This window comes from Dendrobates tinctorius, unplaced genomic scaffold, assembly GCF_039654945.1.
Source record: "Dendrobates tinctorius isolate UK_male_01 unplaced genomic scaffold, ASM3965494v1 ptg000460l, whole genome shotgun sequence".
Classification (NCBI taxonomy): Eukaryota; Metazoa; Chordata; class Amphibia; order Anura; family Dendrobatidae; genus Dendrobates; species Dendrobates tinctorius.
The window spans coordinates 66,425-87,456 of NW_027362122.1; the positions used below are offsets into that span (position 1 = coordinate 66,425).

General features: G+C 46.0%; 1 protein-coding gene across 2 annotated transcripts in view; it reads right to left on the reverse strand.

Moving 5' to 3' along the window:
• MTRR (5-methyltetrahydrofolate-homocysteine methyltransferase reductase) overlaps window positions 1–21,032 on the reverse strand; it is a 700,332-nt gene that overhangs the window by 35,972 nt on the left and 643,328 nt on the right. The window lies entirely within an intron of this gene.

Below are 21,032 nucleotides of genomic sequence, written 5' to 3' on the forward strand. Positions count from 1 at the left end.
TTTTTATATAACATTTTTTATAAAAATACTGATAGATCGATGCGGTCATTTAGTCCCAAAGGACCTTGTGCTTTCGCTTTCAGGATCCATTTTGCTTCTTGTTGCAATAAAGGTTTGTCATGGTTACCTCCTTGAGGTGGAAAATTGACCTTTTCAATCCCTGCAAAACTCAAAATTTCTGGGTTAGCTTTATGCACATCTTGAATATGCTTAATTAATCGCAGTGAGCCCTTACCTGATGTAATAGATCTATAGTGTTCACCAAAACGTATCGTAAGTGGTCTTATAGTTTTTCCAATATAAAAATAACCACATGGACAAAAAATAAGGCTAGTTTCACACTAGCGCATTTGAGCGCAGCGACGGCCTGCGCACGGCCGCCACTAAGCCCCGCCCCCTGCCGCGCCTCAGCCGGTAGCTCCGCCTACCGGCGCATGACGCTGCATGCGTCCTGCGTCCCCTATCTTTATCACTGGGGGTGCAGGCCGTGCGCAGTATGCGTTTGGCGGCGCATGCGTCTTTTTGACTGTGCGCCGACCTGCGCCAAACGCAACCTGCTGCAGTTTGGTTGCGCCGCTACCGGCGGAGACGCGGCAGGGGGAGAGGCTTAGCGGCCGTGCGCAGGCCGTCGCTGCGCTCAAAAGCGCTAATGTCATCAGGAAAGGGCTCACTGCGATTAATTAAGCATATTCAAGATGTGCATAAAGCTAACCCAGAAATTTTGAGTTTTGCAGGGATTGAAAAGGTCAATTTTCCACCTCAAGGAGGTAACCATGACAAAGCTTTATTGCAACAAGAAGCAAAATGGATCCTTAAAGCGAAAGCACAAGGTCCTTTGGGACTAAATGACCGGATCGATCTATCAGTATTTTTATAAAAAATGTTATATAAAAAATTGTATGTAAAGTTATTTAGATTATAATCTTCCTATGATATTGTAAAAATATAGATTATCTTGTAAATCGACATGGAAAGATTTATTCTTTACTAGTATCTTGCACTCTGTGTATTGTATAACTATATATTTTTTGTAAATGTTTGTTTCACAACTTGTTATGTATGTTAATTAGTAAGGTCTGTGATCCTATATAGGGAATGACCTTTAGCTAATCTCCTCACCTGGACCAGTAGAAGCGAGTAATCACGAAACGGCCGTTGTCCGGCACCTCCCTCCCCTAGCATTCCTCCACGTCCTGCATGTCCACACATTTGATGGAAATTATGTGAAATAAAGACTCACAGTTTTTCAGCTACATTGGTGAGTGCTGCATATTTCTTCTTTTTTTGCTTCACATTGAAATATTCATGTTTTTTTAAGAAAGCACCTCCTTTTTTGACTGAATCATATGCCGCAATACTTCAGATAAATAGCTCCGTCTGGTAATGTGGTGATTTGTGTGCCCTAGTATGCCGTTCATCTGTTTGCTGGGATCATTGTACTCCAGTTACACCCAGAGCTGCTGTCATTGTTCTGCTGTTACATAATGTATTGTACTCCAGAATATGTACAGGACTGTGCCTGTGTAATGAGTGACGCAGCAGTGATGTGCCTGTACAATAAGCGATGCGGCTGTGTTGCCGTGACGACTAAGCAACTGTCACTGATTGGTCGCGGCAGTTAGGCCGCGACCAATCAGCGAGGCGGGATTTCCATGACGGACAGACAGACAGACTTAGACAATTATATAGTAGATAGATAGCATTCCAGCATCAGGGCGTATCCTGCTGGAGAGATGATCCACTCATGGGGAGCCGAGACAAGGGAAAAACAGTGTTAATGTTAAGTATTCTCCTACACTCCCTGTCGTGCCCCAGCATTACTCCTGTCCTAACAAGGACAGGCCCCAAGTGGATCCTGTAGTGGACACCCCCACTGGTAAAGGGAAAAATAGACAGAAAAGCTCCCTACGTGTTTCTTCCCCTATGGTGGGGATTCATCAGGGGAGTCAAATAGATATAAAGCAGTAGGAAAGGATATATAGAGTTTGTGTTATCTGTTAAGTCCACAGGCCCTGCAGTGGCGAGGTGCCTAACAAACTAGTGTGACTGTCCCTGTCACTACCAAGTGGAGTCCTGGAGGGGAAAGCACATGGACTCTTGATAAAGACTCCATTACTAGTAAGCTCCACCCCTGGCATCTGACATGAGGTCGCAAGCTGCTACTGATATTAACCCCCTGCATTCCATCAGCTGCTCCCGATATTAACCTCCTGTTATCCAAAATGCAGGACGCATGCAAGGAAACGGCCATATTATCTATTATTTCTAATATCGTATTTCATACGTCCAAAGTGTGAATGGTATCATAAACAGGTTAATGCAGCCTCCTCCTATGTTCCAAAATACAGGACGCGTGAAACAAACTGCCACAGTTCACATAATTACCAGAATCGCAATGAATGCGATCAGAGTGTGAATGGTGTCCTAGAGCAATGAATACAGCTGCTACTGATATTAACCCCCTGCATTCCATCAGCTGCTACCGATTACCAGAATCGCATTTGTTGTGATCATAGTGTGAATGGTGTCCTAGAGCAATACATACGGCTGCTACTGATATTAACCCCTTGCATTCCATCAGCTGCTACCAATATTAACCTCCTGTTTTCCAAAATGCAGGGCGCATGCATGCAAGGAAACGGCCATATTCCTCATTGTTTCTAATGTCACTTCTGATATACAGGAGAGACAAATACCATTTCTGGATGTAATGATTACAAAATCCGCGAGGGGTGACAGTTTGCAAACAACTGTCTACAGGAAACCCACTGCCACCAACTCACTCTTGAGGTGGGAGAGTCACCACCCATACCCCCTCAAAAGAGGAATTCCTAAGGGTAAATACCTTAGGTTAAAATGTAATTGCTAGGATAATGCTGATTTTAAGGTCAAGGCAGACGATCTAAGACAAAGATTTCTATCCAGGGGGTATCGGACAGGGTGTTGAGGGAGGCATATCGATTTGCGAACCATCAACCAAGGACTACGTTGTTAACTCCCCTCAATAGAAAAGAGAGGGTACCAAAAGAAATGAGACTAATCTGTTCTTTTGATAATGGGGCACCGGCGGTGAGACAGATCATTAAGAAACACTGGGACATCCTTAAAATGGACGAGGACTTGAGAGATGTGATTGGAGAAAGTCCCCAAATCATGTGTAGGAAGTGCCGAACCCTGAGTGATCGTTTGGTACACAATCCCTTTGCCCCACCGAAACAGGAAACGTGGCTACCAAGGAAACCGGTAGGCTGCTACAAGTGCGGAAACTGTGTGGCATGTGATTCTGTGGAGGTGGGGAGGGAATTGTTCAATTCTAATACACAGCAGTACTATCAAATTAAGGAATTCATTAACTGTAAAACTAAAGGTATTATTTACAGGGCTCAATGTGATTGTGGGATGACCTCAGGAAAACGATCCAAGAATTCAGAAGACGTATTGGTGAGCATTTGGGGGATATTCGTAACCAGAGGGATACCCCCATTGCTAGACATATAAATGGCACACATGGAGGGGATACTGTCACCATCCGCTTTATGGGTATTGATAAACTCACAGCACCCAAGCAGCTAGGTGAGGGAAATAACCTTTTTCCTTTTAATCCCTATATAGCTTCCCCTGAGGCTAGTGGGCAGGAGGTTTCACGGGGGTGTTATTGGGGGAGCTGGGTTGATTTTGCACGGCTTGAGGGAATTATCCATGATGTGGGGATCCGGGGGGCAGCAAGGAGGTACGTTGCCTTCAGCGGCATGGGTAGGGGGTCTTGGTACTGCATTGGGACCTATGGGTCTGTCGGGCTTATCGGGTAGTTTAGGGGATGCGGGTTCGGGAACACCGGCGGTTTCTGGGGAAAGTGGGGAGGCGGCAGGGAGTAGTTGACAGGCTGAGGAGCCATTGATGGTGGCAGTGGCTCGTAGTGAAAAGAATAGGGAGTCTGAGGTACGCTTGGATGATGCAGCGAAACGGGAAGTTTACGTGTGTTTTGAGGGTCCATTGGGGGCTCATTTAAAACAGGAGACGAGAGAAAAAATATGGAAAGGGGAATACATCGAGATATTTTCGTTATTACCGCTGGAACGTTTCAATTTGGATAGGCTTAGGAGGGATGATTTTAAAAAAGAGGATGAGGAAAGGAGGAGGCTACCGCCTAATACCCAGAACCTTCCCTAATTGGTTGCAAGCATTTGCGATTTTAGCCAGTGTTATTGGGGAAAAGGCCCTGGAGAATTGTGCTGGCCTGTTTTGTTATATGGATGCGATAGGTGAAGCCTACCGGGTTTATGGGGGTCAGGGTTGGCTACGTTACGATGAACAGTTTCGTCAGCGTAAAGCGGTTCGTCCCAATATTCGGTGGGATCACAAGGATATTGCTCTCTGGATGAAGGTGATGGTTCTGTTTCGGTTGGGGTCGGGGATCCAGCCCTTTCAGGGGGGCACCAGGGGCTTCGGGCAGTCAGGACACTCGGTGGCGGTGCAAAAAGGGCTCTGCTTCGCCTTTAACGAAGGGACATGTAAGTTCGGGGGTAAATACAAGTTTAAGGACGAATGTGCAACCTGCGGGGGCTCTCACGGCGCAGCAAAATGTTTTAAGTGTAGCAGAGCAAAAGGGGGCGACAATGTTGAAAAGAGGGGAGACGCCGGTACGGCTGGACGCGATGGCGGGTTTCCTAAGTAGGTACCCAGATACTGCTGCTGCAGTCTTGTTGTACGAAGGTTTTAGGGATGGTTTTAAGATCCCTTTTGTCGATCATGAAATATGTTTGAATACAAAAAATTTTAAGTCGGCATTACAATATCCGGAGGTGGTTTCTGACAAGTTAGGGAAAGAAGTTAGTTTGAGCAGGATGGCAGGTCCGTTTGCTACAGTCCCACTAAGTAACTTGAGGTTATCACCACTTGGTGTGGTTCCTAAGAAAGAGCCTAAAATGTTTAGGCTTTTTCATCACTTATCTTTTCCCAAAGGGTCATCGGTTAATGATGGGATAGATCCACAGCTGTGTTCAGTATTGTACACGTTGTTTGATGAGGCCATGGACTGGTACGGTTGTGTGGAAAAGGAGCGTTGTTGGCAAAAACGGACATTGAGGCGGCGTTTAGTCTGTTGCCAGTTCATCCGGATAGTTTGCATTTACTAGGCTGTTTTTGGGATGGCGGGTTTTTCGTGGACCGTTGTCTTCCTATGGGCTGTTCGCTTTCCTGTGCATACTTTGAAATGTTCAGTACATTTTTAAAATGGGTTGTTAAGGATGTATCAGGTTTGAGTTCTTGCATTCATTATCTCAATGATTTTTTGTTTGTTGGCCCTGCTGATGCGTCGGACTGTTCGGTTTTGTTGCATACTATGGAAAGTGTGTCTAAAAGGTTTGAGGTTCCATTGGCGGCCGAGAAAACCGTTGGGCCATTGTCAGTGTTGAGTTTTTTGGGCATCGAAATCGATACTGTGGCTATGGAATGCAGATTGCCGTCTGATAAATTGCTTGCGCTGTGGGAGGAGGTTTGAGGGCCCTCGGATCTCAAAAAATTTTGCTACGGAATCTGCAGTCGCTGCTGGGCAAGCTGAATTTTGCCTGTAGGATTATGCCGATGGGTCGTGCCTTTTGTAGACGGCTGTCTCTGGTGACTGTGGGAGTGAAATCCCCGGTTCATTTCATCAGACTTAAGAAAGAATTAAAAAATGATTTGAAGGTATGGTCTCGTTTTTTTTGAAGAGTACAACGGCAGATCTATTTGGATTCAGCTGTTAGCGGATGCTGAGGTGTTGGGTTTTCTGATTGACAGTGATGCAAGGCAAGGTTTTTGTTTGTACTTTCGCGCGAAGTGGATGGTGGCGAGTTGGCCTCGTGCTTGGGCCGAGCTGGATTTGTTGGAAAACAGGATTTTGGTGCACTTGTTCCCGATTGTGATGGCTTTGGCTCTGTGGGGCGAGGAAGTTAAAAAATACGAAGGTTCGTTTTTAGTGTGAGCAGCAAGGAGTGGTGGCAGCGATAAATTTTGTCTGCTGATTCTCCGGCAGTGGTAAAAGTGTTGCAGCATCTGGTGCTTGTGGGTTTGTCATTTAATCTATGGATCGTCACCGAGGTCAAGGCAATTCCGCGTAATCCTATCATTGATGCTCTTTCTCTTTCCCAGTGGGATCGATTTCGGAAGCTGGCGCCTCACGCGGAACCAGTGAGCTGGGAATGCCCAATAGACCTATGGAACCTTCCTTGCGGGCAGTGAGGGAATTGCTTTCTAGTTCATTGTCAGACAGGTCATGGAAACAATACGGGAAGGCATGGAGTATGTGAGAGAGTTGGGGGTCATCTTTTGGGGATGTTATGGATGATGAGAGTAAGTTGGTTCTGCTAGTGGGTCATTGTTGGGAGTCAGGTTGGTCGGTGTCTATGGTGAACAAGTTTATGGCAGGCCTGGCTTTTGTTTTTAAGTCAAGGGGCTTAAAAGATTGGACTAAATCTTTTCTGGTAGAGGAAGAGTTGGAAATCGGCTGACACTAGGAGACCAGTTTCGTACGAAATTTTGATGATTATTGGTCGACATTTATCGCAAGTGTGTTATTCAAATTGGAAAGTGGATTTATTTAAGGCGGCTTTTGCTTTGGCGTTTTTTTGGGGCCTTTCGCCTGGGGGAATTGATCAGTCCGTCCAGGTACAAAAAGGGGGGAGTGTTGAGGGAGGAAGTGGACGTGTTGGCAGATCGGGTGGTGGTGTTTCTCCGTTCCTCAAAGACTGATGTGACGGGGAAAGGATGTAAGGTAGTTCTGTTTGAAGTCCCCGGTTCACCTTTGTATCCAGTGGCCTGTGCGAGGAACTTTATGTCCCAGGGAGGGATTCAGCACGATCCTTTGTTAGTGCATGCTGATGGTTCGTTTTTGTAGCGTTTTCAATTTGTGACAATATTTTGTCGCTGTCTGGAGTTGGAGGGCATATCGGCAATGGACTATAGTGGACACTCATTTCGAATTGGGGCAGCCATGGAGGCAGCAAGGTTAGGCCTGGGTGAAGAAGTGGTTAAGAGGATTGGGCGGTGGGAATCGGCTAGATTTCGGTCTCATGTACGTCCGAATTTGGTATAGAATGTTGGTGGAACTTTCTGAGAATTGGTGGCTTTCTAACTTTGGGGCTTCGAGGACCGCCTCCTATGGTAAAATTGTTTGGCTTTAAAATGTTACATAAATGTTTGTAATACTTGTTAATAAAAGGCTGCTGTGGCCATTAAATCCATTAGTTGTCTGGTGTATTTAATGGGGGGAGGTGTTTTTTCGTAATAACTGGTGGGTGGTGATCATGCGAGGGTAATTATGGGCTTGTTTCAAGCTCACTTGAATCACGAGTACCGTCATGTCATGGCCGTTTCCTTGCATGCATGCGTCCTGCATTTTGGAAAACAAGAGGTTAACATTGGTAGCAGCTGATGGAATGCAGGTGGTTAATATCAGTAGCAGCCATATGTATTGCTCTAGGACACCATTCACACTATGATCACAACAAATGCGATTCTGGTAATCGGTAGCAGCTGATGGAATGCAGGGGGTTAATATCAGTAGCAGCTGTATTCATTGCTCTAGGACACCATTCACACTCTGATCGCATTAAATGTGATTCTGGTAATTATGTGCACTGTGGCAGCTTCTGTTTCACACGTCCTGTATTTTGGAATATAGGAGGAGGCTGCATTAACCTTTTTATGATACCGATCACAGTTTGGACGCATGATATATGACATTAGAAACAATGAGGAATATGGCCATTTCCTTGCATGCGTCCTGCATTTTGGAGAACAGGAGGTTAATACCGGTAGCAGCTGATGGAATGCAGGGGGTTAATATAAGTAGCAGTTTGTGACCTGATGTCAGATGCCGGGGGTGGAGCTTACTAGTAATGGAGTCTTTATCAAGAGTCCATGTGCTTTCCCCTCCAGGACTCCACTTGGTAGTGACAGGGACAGTCACACTAGTTTGTTAGGCACCTCGCCACTGCAGGGCCTGTGGACTTAACGGATAACACTAACTATATAAATCCTTTGCTACTGCTTTATATCTATTTGACTCCCCTGATGAATCCCCACCATTGGGGAAGAAACGCGTAGGGAGCTTTTCTGTCTATTTTTCCCCTCATCAGTGGGGGTGTCCACTACAGGATCCACTTGGGGCCTGTCCTTGTTAGGACAGGAGTAATGCTGGGGCATGACAGGGAGTGTAGGAGAATACTTAACATTAACACTGTTTTTCCCATGTCTCGGCTGCCCATGAGTGGATCGCCTCTCCAGCAGGATACGCCCTGATGCTGGAATGCTATATCTAATACCAATGGTGAGACCAAACCATTTTTTATTGAGCACTGGTTCACATGAGCACATTTTTGTAATGTTTTTGTGTGTTATGTCCTTTTAATGGTTCATTAAAGGTTATGTTTTAATTTACTTCATGTGGGATACTCTCTAGGCTGTATGCATGGTCAAAATGAATGAATGGAATCTGCAGCCGGCAGATTTGAGCGCCATTTTCCAAGGTGGCAGCACCCATGATCTGGGACCGCGGGACAACTGGAGTGACAGCGGCACTCGGAAGGTACCGGGGGGTGGGAGGAGAGGTGATTGGAAGCTGGGGGGAGCGGAGGGAAGGCGGGGGAGCAGATGATGACAGCGGCAGCAGATCGCCGCTGTCATTGTGGCGGGGGCAGATCACCCCTGTTAGCCATGAGGGGGTCAGATCGATTTCTCCAGCCATGTCCGATGCTGTTGCAGCATCGGCCATGGCTGGTTTGTAATATTTCATCAAATTTCAATGATGAAATATTACTATCGCTCTGATTGGCTGTTTCACTTTTAACAGCCAATCAGAGTGATCGTAGCCACGTGGGGGCGAAGCCATCCCCCCTGTGGTGAAGTACAAAGCCCCCTGTATCTGCGGGTCTGGTGAACTTTCATTGACCCCGGTCACCCGACCCGTAGGGGGGTCTTTAAAGTCATGACACCGCACATGCATCATTGGTTGGATTTGCACCGACTTTCATGATGCATACGCTGTGTCACTGGTTGGGAAGGGGTTAATGCTTTTTAATGTAATCATGTCTTATTAATTTTGCACTAAAGAATTTCTAGTTTACTTTGGTGTTAATCTGATTCCGTATAGATTTAATATAGCTCACAAGTTGTGTCTTGACCAATACAGCTACCCAAATAGGAAATATTTAAGGTAAAGGAGTACATGGTCATTAGTCAGCGCTGAAGACACATTCTGAGAAAACACTGGCTAATGGGCATAACAAAACCTTTAAAGCGTGACTGGCCACTCTTCCATTTTTGAAGACCAAAATGCAAAAGGGTCCAAATTCCCCCTGATAGCATTGATATTAAGCTTGAAATACTCCTGCACCATCTTCACCAACTGATCACAACATGTTAGACTTGTACTCTGTTCTGCTGGTGCATGGGCTGGTCTAAAAAAATCTGTGAAATGACTCACATAAATTGCTCATACCACTAACACTGTTGCTGTTGCTAATGTTTTGCAATGATAATTTGACGTTTCCGGGATGCGAAGTGTAGAACTGTGATACACACTCTTAAAATTCTCTACAAGCGTGTTTCGATATTTCAGCATGTAACATAGTAACAGTTTTGAAGGCTGAAGGAAGACCTTATGTCCATCTAGTTCAGCCTATTTTTAGTGCAGCTGTTCTGCATTGTTGATCCTGGGGAAGGCAAAAAACCCACAGAGTAGAAGCCAATTTTCTCCATAGGGAAAAAAATTCCTTCCCCCTAAGCTGGGTTAACCATCTACCTATAATATTCTGTTATTCGTAACCTTCTATACTGTTACTCACAAGAAAAGCATCCATTCCTTTCTTAAATTCATTCAGTGAGTTGGCCATCACCACTTCCTCAGGAAGAGAATTCCAGAGCCTCACTGCTCTTACCGTGAAGAACTCTCTTCTATGCTGGTGCAGATATTGTCTTTCCTCCAAACGAAGTGAATGCTCTCTTGTTCTTGTCACAGTTCTTGGTACAAACAGTTCATTGGAGAGATCTCTATATTGCCCTCTGATATACTTGTACATATATATTAAGTCTCCCCTAAGTCTTCTCTTTTCTAGAGTAAATAGACCTAATTTTGATAACCTTTCTGGGTATTGTAGTGAACCAACTCCATTTATCATTTTAGTATCCCCCGCTTTGAACCCTTTCAAGTTCAGTAATGTCTTTCTTGAGCACCGGCGTCCAAAATTGCACACAATACTCCAAGTGTGGTCTGACGAGTGATTTGTACAGGGGGAGAATTATGTTTTCATCTCGTGTCCCCAGATCTCTTCTAATGCATCCCATGACCCTATTTGCTTTGGTGGCAGCTGCCTGACACTGGGCACTCCAATTTAGCTTCTTATTGACTAAGATGCCTAAGTCTTTTTCCATGTCTGATTTCCCCAGCAGTTTCCCATTTAGTAAGTAATTATAGCATCTGTTTCTCCTTCCCATGTGCATAACCTTACACTTATCTGTGTTAAACCTCATTTGCCATTTTTCAGCCCAATGCGCATCCCCTTCCAGGGAGAAAACACCTGGCAAAATTTACTCTTGCACCATGGAGCTAACAGAGTGGCAAACCAGTAGTCAGCACTATTTCTACCTGTAAGGTGCTCATGTGTCAGGCTCTTCCATGAGGTCCAAGTCCATGGCGTATTGGTGACAGGGTAACACTCAAGGTTGCTTCTTCTGTTCCCTCCCCCAACCATGGACAACCTTTTCAACAAAGATTTATGAAAAGCGTTATGAATCTTAAACGTAACTGGAAGAGCCAAAAGGAAAGAAACAGGGTTAAGGATTTCCAAAATCTTAAGGTCCAATGAACCTTGGCTTGAATTTTGGAGACGCAACCTTCATAGGAATATTTTTTGAAGACAACCAAACCATATCACCCACTTTAAACCGGGGACCAATGGTGTTAGGGCTGGCGGAACGCACCAAATTATAAAATAGTAGGTGCGCTCGCAGCCCGGGGTTCACCGTGCAGAAGTGGTACACTGCTGCTAAGTAATGGCGGAAGAATAGAGCGGCGTAAAAACAGTTACACGTGGGTTACGTCACCCAATGTAAACATGTGCGACCTGTGTTAATGCACAGAGTCGCACAACCGCTGAACGTAAATGCCGGAGCCTGTTTAGCTCACAGAGCCCGGCCAATAGAGCGCACAGTGTACGGCCACAGAACTCTACCCCAAGGACACGGGGTTAGAGTCCTTCTAGGCCCACTGAGCGCGCGGCATCGCTGCCCCGAGCGCCGCTATAGACGCTGGCTATGAAGTGGAGCACGTGCACTGAGGCGTGCTGAGTCCCTGGTGAGGACTGATGCCTGACTCAACCTCTGTCCTACCTACACCTAAGCCTGGGCGCTAGCAGGCTAGGCTGCACAACACATGCGTACCAAGGGTATGGGATTCTTAATGAGTCATTCACCAGAGACATTCATACGTGCATACATCACTCATTCCACATAGTCTGTAAATACAGTCTTGTCCGCATGGCCGCTCGGCCATGCGCTAGGATCTTTTATAGCTGCGAGCATCCGGGACCTTCCTGGCTTCTCGGATGGGCCAATCCGAACAGGAGCAGGACCTGAGCACGTGACCTTTGATCTCCAATGGGAGATCACTCCACGGGCATGCTTAGTGGCCCGACATGGGGACTTAGTCCCTGGAGAATCTTGCTGCTGAGCAGCATGAATTGTCATAGCTGCGCTAGAGGTGGCAGCAGCAAGCAAACCCACGGAGCAGGTCTGGGCAGAGCGCCTGGACCGACGAGTTTGCTGAGCCACCTCCTCTGCAGCTGGAGAGAAATGGGAGACCGCTGGAAGTAAGGCTCGGGATTCTCGCTGTGCAACGACAGAAATCCGACGCCTAACACCAATGGTCCTATGCTGATTGGAAAACCATTGGGCCTTTTCCTGAGAGTGGGACAACTTATCCACTACTTGGTTCCAAATCTGCTGCATTTGCTCTACCACTAAATCCACACTTAGGCAGCCCGAAGCTTCCACCTGCCCCGAAAAAAATCGAGGGTGAAACACAAAGTTACAGAGAAAAGGAGACACCATAGTGGCAGAACTAGCCCTATTAAGTGTGAATTCAGCCAAGGGCAAAAATGAGACCCAGTCATCTTGATCAGCAGATATGACACCTCTCATATAGGATTCCAAAGTCTGGTTTGTTCTCTCAGTCTACCCATTGGTCTGAAGATGAAATGCAGAGGAGAAAGATAACTGAATTCCTAGTTTAGAACAAAAAGCTCTCCAAAATCTGGAAACAAACTGGACTCCTCTGTCCAACACAATGTTCTCAGGAATCCCGTGCAAACGAACCACCTGTTGTAAAAACAAGGGCACCAACTCAGAAGAAGATGGCAACTTTGGGAGTGGTACAAGATGGACTATCTTAGAAAATCTATCACAGATCACACAGATAACCATCATTCTCTGAGAGACAGGGAGATCAGAAATAAAATCCATTGAGATATGGGTCCATTGCCTCCTGGGCACTGGCAGGGGCATCAACAAACCACTAGAATGAGAACAGGGCTTGGACCGAGAACAAGTCCCACAGGACTGCACTAAATTCCTGACATCACGAGATAAGGCAGGCCACCAAAAAGACCGACTCACCAAATCTCTGGTACCAAAAATACCTGGATGACCAGCTAACGCGGAGCAATGAATTTCAGACATTATTCTTCTCCTCCACTGGTCAGGGACATACAATTTTCCCATAGGGCATCGTTCAGGTTTGTCCTCCTGAAATTCCTCCAGGGCACGTCTCAAATCGGGTGAGATGGTGGAAAGAACTATACACTCATTTAGAATGGTAGTAGGCTTGGTCACATCAAGAGAATCCGCAAAGAAACTTCTAGAAAGGGCGTCCCCCTTAACATTCTTAGTGCCGGGAAGAAAGACCACAAAATTAAAACACGTGAAAAACAAGGCCCACATGGCCTGTCTAGGATTCAAGCGCTTGGCTGATTCAAGATGAATCAAATTCTTGTGGTCGGTGAGGACCACATCTTGATGTCTAGCTCCCTCCAACCAATGTCTCTATTCTTCAAATGCCCACTTCATGGCCAACAATTGCCGATTCCCCACGTCATAGTTATATTCAGATGGGGAAAATTTTCGAGAAAAGAAGGCACAGGGATTCATCTTAGAGGTTACCGGATCTCTTTGGGACAAAACTGCTCCTGCTCCAATCTCAGAAGCATCTATCTCCACCTGAAATGGGAGTGAAATTGTCAGAAACACCGCACGGAACTTGCTCACTGAGCCAGTGCGCGTGTCTTGAGTAAAGCGAATTGTGCTCAAAGATACCTTTTGCAGCGGGCAGCAGCCGAGTATATGCGTACTTCAGAGCCGCAGGACCTGAAGCACGTGACTGCTAGGGGCGTGGTCTAAACTCCAGAGAGCTAGGAGCTGCAAGAGAACTCTTAGCAGGGTAACTGGGAGAAAAAGTTACCAAGGGGCATAGACAGGGAGGATAGTCAGGACGTAGCCAATGAGTCATACACAGAGATAGCTGCAAGGTACAAGAGGGGCGAGCAGAGAGTAGTCAGATCACAGGCAATGAGTCATACACAGAGAGGATAGCACAGTACAGAATCAACAGGCAAACTCACAACAGGAAACAGAACCGGGTCAGAACCATATAAAAAAGCTATAACAATGAACAGGCACACAGAGGTCAGCACACTTGGCCAAACGCAAAAGTATAACTGGCAGGGATTGGAGCTTCCCAGGGGTTTAAGAAGCTCTCCCAGAACCAGAAAGAGGCCACAATCATTAACCCCAGGTGTGCAAGTCAAAACCTGCACTGAGCTCCAGACATTAACCCCTGACATGCAACTCAAAAACCTGCACTGGCATCATGACAGTACCCCCTCTCAACGGGGGGCCTCTGGACCCCCAGGCTTCCCCGGGTACTTGGCATGGAAAGCCCGAACGAGGCGATCTGCATGTACAGAGCGAGCAGGGACCCATGAGCACTCCTCTGGTCCATATCCCTTCCAGTGGACCAGGTACTGCAAAGAGCGGCGCACCCGACAAGAGTCCACAATATGTCCGACCTCATACTCCAATTGACCCTCCACCAGCACTGGAGGAACAACAGGCTCGGAGTCCTCTTTGACAGACCCTACAGATTTCAACATAGATTTATGGAACACATTGGATATTTTTAAGGAGGCGGGGAGACGCAACCTATATGCCACTGGGCTTATTGGTCCATAATCTCGTACGGACCAATGAACTTTGGTCCCAACTTAGCTGATGGTACCTTTAAGTTGATGTTACATGTGGAAAGCCAAACCTTCTCTCCCACCTGAAACATGTCTCCCGAGGCTCTCTTTTTGTCAGCAAAATATTTGTACCTCCCCTGGGCCCGAGAGATATTATGCTGGACTTCAGCCCAGAGGTTTTTTAACCGTTGAACGGACCACTCTAACCCTGGACAACCGGAATCCACCCGTGAAAACTCCCCAAAATGCGGATTAAACCCAGTGTTAATCAGGAATGGGGACATGTTGGTGGACTGACTCACCCGGTTGTTAAAAGCGAATTCCGCCAGCGGTAACGCATCACACCAATCCTCCTGTCTGGCGGAGGTCAGACACCTGAGAATTTGTTCCAGGGATTGATTGGTGCGTTCTGTCTGACCATTACTCTCCGGGTGATATGCCGACGAGAAGGAGAGTGAGATGCTCAATTTCATACAGAACGCCCTCCAAAATTTGGCCACAAACTGCACACCTCTGTCAGACACAACATTCAGGGGTACCCCATGCAATCGGACCACATGCTGCACAAACGGCCTTGATAATGTTTCTGCTGAGGGTAATGCTGCCAAGGGAATGAAATGGGCCTGTTTAGAAAACCTATCCACCACCACCCAGATCACGGTATTGCCCCTGGAAGGTGGAAGGCCGGTAATAGGCCATGGACTCATCTTTCCATGGATTTTATCAGGAACCGGTAAAGGTATGAGTTCCCCAGGCGGCCGGTTATGCGAGCTTTTGGAACGGGCACACACGCCACAAGCAGAAACAAATTCCTTGACATCGGACCTTAATGAAAGCCACCAAAAACCCCTGGCTACTGCCTCTCTAGTGGCCGTGATACCTGGATGAGCACTCAGCCTAGACTCATGAAACTCCTGCAGAAGTCTAGGCCGCAATGAATCTGGAACACACAGTTTATCCCCTGGTCTGGTTGCCAGAGCTAGGGCCTGAGCCCTTAGAATTTCTTGTTCCTACTCAGTTAAGACCCCTGCCACTACCACCCCTGGGGGAAGAATGGAGGATGGTGACTCAGGGGGAGACACTGGGTCAAAACTTCTGGACAGGGCATCCGCTTTATCATTTTTGAACCCCGGTCAAAAAGTAATGGAGAACTGAAATCGTGAAAAAAAAAAGTGACCAACAGGCTTGTCTAGGAGTAAGCCTCTTAGCAGATTCAAGGTATGCCAAATTTTTGTGAACCGTGATAGGGTGAGCCGCCCCGTCCAAAAAGTGCCTCCATTCCTCAAACGCCAGCTTGACCGCAAGAAGTTGTCTATTGCCTATATCATAGTTTTTCTCGGCTGAAGAAACTTCTTGGAGTAGAAGGCACAGGGTTTGAGATTGGTAAGGGTGGCCGGACCCTGGGACAGCACAGCCCCCACCCCCACTTCCGAAGCATCCACCTCCACAATGAATGGTTTGGACGGGTCTGGTTGTACCAACACTGGGGCAGACATGAAATATTTCTTAATCGCTGAGAAGGACTCCTTAGCGAGTACAGACCAATTGTTTACATCAGCCCCCGTCTAGGTAAGATCCGTGAGTGGTTTAACCACTTGTGAGAAACCTTTAATGAATCTTCGATAATAGTTTGCAAATCCTAAGAAGCGCTGGAGCCCCTTGAGATCTCGACGTTGAACCCAGTCAGCGATCGCCAGCACCTTCTTAGGATCCATACAAAACCCCTCACAGGACACAACCCCAAAAAAGACAGTTCCTGTACAAAAAACGAACATTTTTCCAATTTAGCGAACAATTGGTTCTCCCTGAGTCTCTGGAGAAGTCTGTAGATGTTGTAAGTGAGATTGGCTGTCCGGGGAATACACCAAAATGTCATCCAAATAAATAACAAAACGGCCTATCAGGTCAGAAAACACAACATTGATGAAATTCTGGAAAATAGCAGGTGCATTAGTTAACCCAAACGGCATTACCAGGTTCTCAAAGAGTCCTTCTGATGTGAGGAACGCAGTTTTCCACTTTTCCCCTTCCCGAACCCTTATCAGATTGTAGACCCCCCGCAGATCTAACTTGGAGAACCATTGGGCCCCAGCTAACTGGTTACATAAGTTTGGGATGAGGGGAAGTGGGTAAGTGTTCCTAACCGTTATCTTGTTCAGTTCCCGAAAGTCGAGGTACGGCCGCAAACCACCATCTTTCTTCACAAAGAAGAATCCTGCTGCCACAGGTGACACAGAAGGCCTGATATGCCCTTTGCGGAGACTCTCAGCTATGTACTCCATGGCTTGGCGCTCAGGCCCAGACAAATTGAGCAATCGAGCCTTATGTAACTTGGCTCCGGGTACTAAATCAATGGCACAATCGTAGGGTCTATGTGGTGGCAGCGCCTCAGCCTCTCACTTTCGGAAAAATTGTCTTCGAAATCTTTCAGGTACTCCGGAATACCTTCCAGACCGACAACACAGATACGGATTTAACAGCGTTAAGAAGATGTCCCAGGTTACCACATTTATCCTTACATCCCCATTGAGTGATCTCCCCTGTAACCCAATCAATGGTAGGATTATGGCATTGAAGCCAAGGCATCCCCAGTACCAGTCCTGCAGGCAAGTTATCTAGCACAAGACAACTTAGTTTTTCCACATGAGTGGAACCCACTTTTAGAGAAAAAAGTTCAGACCTGCAACAGATACCTTCCTGGGTAAGAGGGGATGAGTCAATTGCCACAAGTTTAACAGGATCCTGAAGCCTGACTGTCCGTATCCTATTAAGAGTCATAACTTTATCAATCAAGTTCACAGCAGAACCACAGTCAACAAAAGCAGTAGTCTGAACCAGACCATTACCAAGTTCCAGTTCCACCTGCAGCAGAATTTTTGCACGTGAGGAAAATAGTACCTGAAGGTCTGGGTAGCCTCCTCGACTACTACCCAGATTTAGTCTTTTCCCGCCATCTTGGAGGATGACGGACAGGAGGGGCAGTCCTTCTTCCAGTGTCCAGATTCCCCACAATAGAAGCAGAACTGTTTCTCCCAGCGGCGTCTTCTTTCCTTTTCCTCACAGGTGACAGCGCTCACCTCCATAGCTACAGGAATAGTCCGGGTCTCATCTCCACTGAAGAATAATGGTGTTTCCCGTTGCCTAATGCCTCTAGCCCACAGTCTGCAATCCATGCGAACCGCTTGGGTCATGGCATCCTCCAGGGAGTCAGGCGGAGGATGGAGTGCCAAAGCATCCTTCAGACGTTCACACAGGCCTCTACGGAACAGCCCCCGAAGGGTGGCATCACTCCAGGAAATCTCGGCTGCTCAACGTCTGAATTCAGTACAGAACCCTTTGTCCGAGTGCTCCCCCTGACAGACACTCATCACCTTGTCCTCAGCCAAACGAACTCTATCAGGCTCATCATAAATAAGCCCTAAGGCTTCAAAAAACGCATCCACAGACATTCTCTCAGGGGCAGAAGAGGAAAGAGAAAATGCCCAGGCTTGTGGGGACCCCCTAAGCAGGGACATAACCACCCCCACCCTCTGTTTCTCATCCCCAGAGGAGCGGGGTCTCAAAGAGAAAAAGAGCTTACAGCCCTCCTTAAATGCTCTGAAATCATCTTTGTTACCAGAAAACTTATCTGGCAATTTAACCAGGGATTCAGGTGGGACTAAAATGAAATCTCTATTCCCCACCTGCTGGAAGCCTGCAGAAAGTACCCCCTGAACTGAGTCCTCAACCCGCCGTTGGGACTGGGCCAGAGCTTGGTGTTCCAAACTAAGCTTCTGCAGTGACTGAGTAAAGCATTTCACCTGCTCAGATAAAGCACACATTGGGTCCATGCTGCAGAAGGGAGGAAAGAAAAAAAAAAAATAGCAGGCCAGTTATAATGTCAGAAACACCGCACTGAACTTGCTCACTGAGCCAGCGCGCGGGTCCTGACTAAAGCGAACTGTGCTCAAAGATACCTGTGGAGCGGGCAGCAGCCGAGTATATGCGTACTTCAGAGCCGCAGGACCTGAAGCACGTGACTGCTAGCGGCGTGGCCTAAACTCCAGAGAGCTAGGAGCTGCAAGAGAACTCCTAGCAGGGTAACTGCGAGACAAAGTTACCAAGGGGCATAGACAGGGAGGATAGTCATGACGTAGCCAATGAGTCATACACAGAGATAGCTGCAAGGTACAAGAGGGGCGAGCAGAGAGTAGTCAGATCACAGGCAATGACTCATACACAGAGAGGATGGCACAGTACAGAATCAACAGGCAAACTCACAACGGGAAACAGAACCGGGTCAGAACCATATAAACAAACTATAACAACGAACAGGCACAGGCACACAGAGGTCAGCACACTCTGCCAAAGGCAAAAGTATAACTGGCAGGGATTGGAGCTTCCCAGGGGTTTAAGAACCTCTCCCAGAACCAGAAAGAGGCCACAATCATTAACCCCAGGTGTGCAGGTCAAAACTTGCACTGAGCTCCAGACATTAACCCCTGACGTGCAGCTCAAAACCCTGCACTGGGATCATGACAGAAATATCAGGTTGCCGCAGAAGTGAATCTCTGCTTAAGCTCCTGAAATGCCGAGACTGCCTCTAGAGACCAATTGACCATATCAGCGTCCTTTTTGGTCAAATCCGTCAGTGGTTTAACAATACCAGAAAAATTACTTATAAATTTACGGTAGAAATTGGCAAAACCCAAAAACTTCTGGAGAGCCTTCAGAGAAGTGGGCTGAACCCAATCATAAATGGCCTGTACCTTGGCCGGGTCCATTTCAATAGCAGACGGGGACAAAATGAATCCCAAAAACAAAATCCTCTGTACACCAAAGTGACATTTCTATCCCTTTAACATACAGGATTTTCCCTCAAAATCCAGAACACAGTCCGAACATGTTCCACATGAGAATCCCAATCATTGGAAAAGATCAAAATATCATCCAGATAAATGATCAAAAACTTATCCACAATGTAACATAGTAACATGGTTATTAAGGTTGAAGGAGACTTTAAGTCCATCTAGTTCAACCCATATCCTATCCTAACTTGCCCTAACATGTTGATCCAGAGGAAGGCAAAAAAACCCCATGTGGCAACAAGTAAGCTTCACATTGGGGAAAAAAAATTCCTTCCTGACTCCACATACGGCAATCAGACTTGCTCCCTGGATCAACGCAATATTAAGGAAATTAGTGTATATACCCTGTAATATACTTTTCAAGAAAGGCATCCAGTCCCTTCTTAAAATTTTAGTAGGGAATCACTCATTACAACATCATATGGCAGAGAGTTCCATAGTCCCGGAAAATATCGTTCATTAAAAGATTGGAAGATGGAAGGGGCATTAGTGAGCCCAAAAGGCATCACCAGGTACTCCAAATGTCCCTCCGGAGTATTAAAAGCTATCTTCCATTCATCCCCGTGCTTGATGCGGATAAGATTATACGCCCCCCTGAGGTCAAGTTTGGTAAACGAACAAGCACTTTTATCTCTGGAAAATAAATCAGAAATCAGGGGTAACGGGTACTGATATTTAACAGTGATTTTATAAGGGGAACAATAGTCAATACATGGCCTTAATGAGCCATCTTTAAAACAGCACCTAAAGGTGAAAAAGATGGTCTGATTTGACCCTTCTCCAACGACTCCTTGATATAAGCTTGCATAGCATCATGTTCAGGTACTGATAAGTTGAAAAGCCAACCCTTGGGAAATTTAAAACCGGCATTAACTAAGGCCTGTTTCACACATCAGTTTTTTTGGTGTCAGTTAAAATCCGCCAAAATGGCGGAAAGCGGATCCGTTGTTAACTGATGAGAATGGACCGTTTGTTTGACGGTTCCGTCGAATGAAGAATTTTAAAGGAACCGCTGCCCGGGAAGGAGAGAGAGAGAGAGAGAGTTCATTCCTCTGGGCATGCGCACTAGTCTAATGACAAAAATTTTTTTTTTTATGAAACCATGTGCAATGGAGGAACTTTTATGGGTTATTTAAGAATAAGTATTGCGTTTTTTTGTTTTTTTTAAAAAAAGTTCCCCCTTTCATTCAAATGAAATAAGGCAAAAATGGTATTTTTCCGCCAAAAAATAATGCAAAATTGCATGTCCTTATCTTTTATGTTGACAATAGGAGGGCAGATTCCTCGTCCAGATAGACCTGTTTGCTTTTACACTGTTGCTGGAATTTCTAGAAGACATTTTCTGAATGCACTTCTTGATCGTAAAACTTGAAGCTTTGCACTGAAAATGAAAAGATAATACTAAGTTCCAAAATATTTTAAAATATTCCAGAATGTTCTAGATGTGAATAAAATACCACTTTGTTACAACTTAGAAAGATATTTTCTTTAAAGATTAAAATTAAAAGACGAAAAATCTTTTGAAAAAGAGGGGTAACTTTTTTGAATATTTTACAAATTTGATGATACTAATGTCATTTGAATGCAATTGTTCCTCCAATGTAAGGGGTTTCATTTTCGTTTTGCAAAATTTTTAAAATTGTCATCACCCTAATGCGCACTATAAAAATGCGGATCCTGCAGCACAAAAAACGTTACATGGTCCATCCAGGCATCTCGGCGGACGCAAAAAAAATTGACGGATCCGCAAAAAAACGGATCCAACGGATGGCCATCCGTCAAGATCCGCTGGTAATGCAAATCAATGGGGAAAAAACGGATCCGCCAAAAAAATGGAGGATCCGTTTTTTTTGCAAAGACGCGGACTTACTCTCAATAAATACATCAGAAAAATCAGCCAAATAGTCAGGAATAT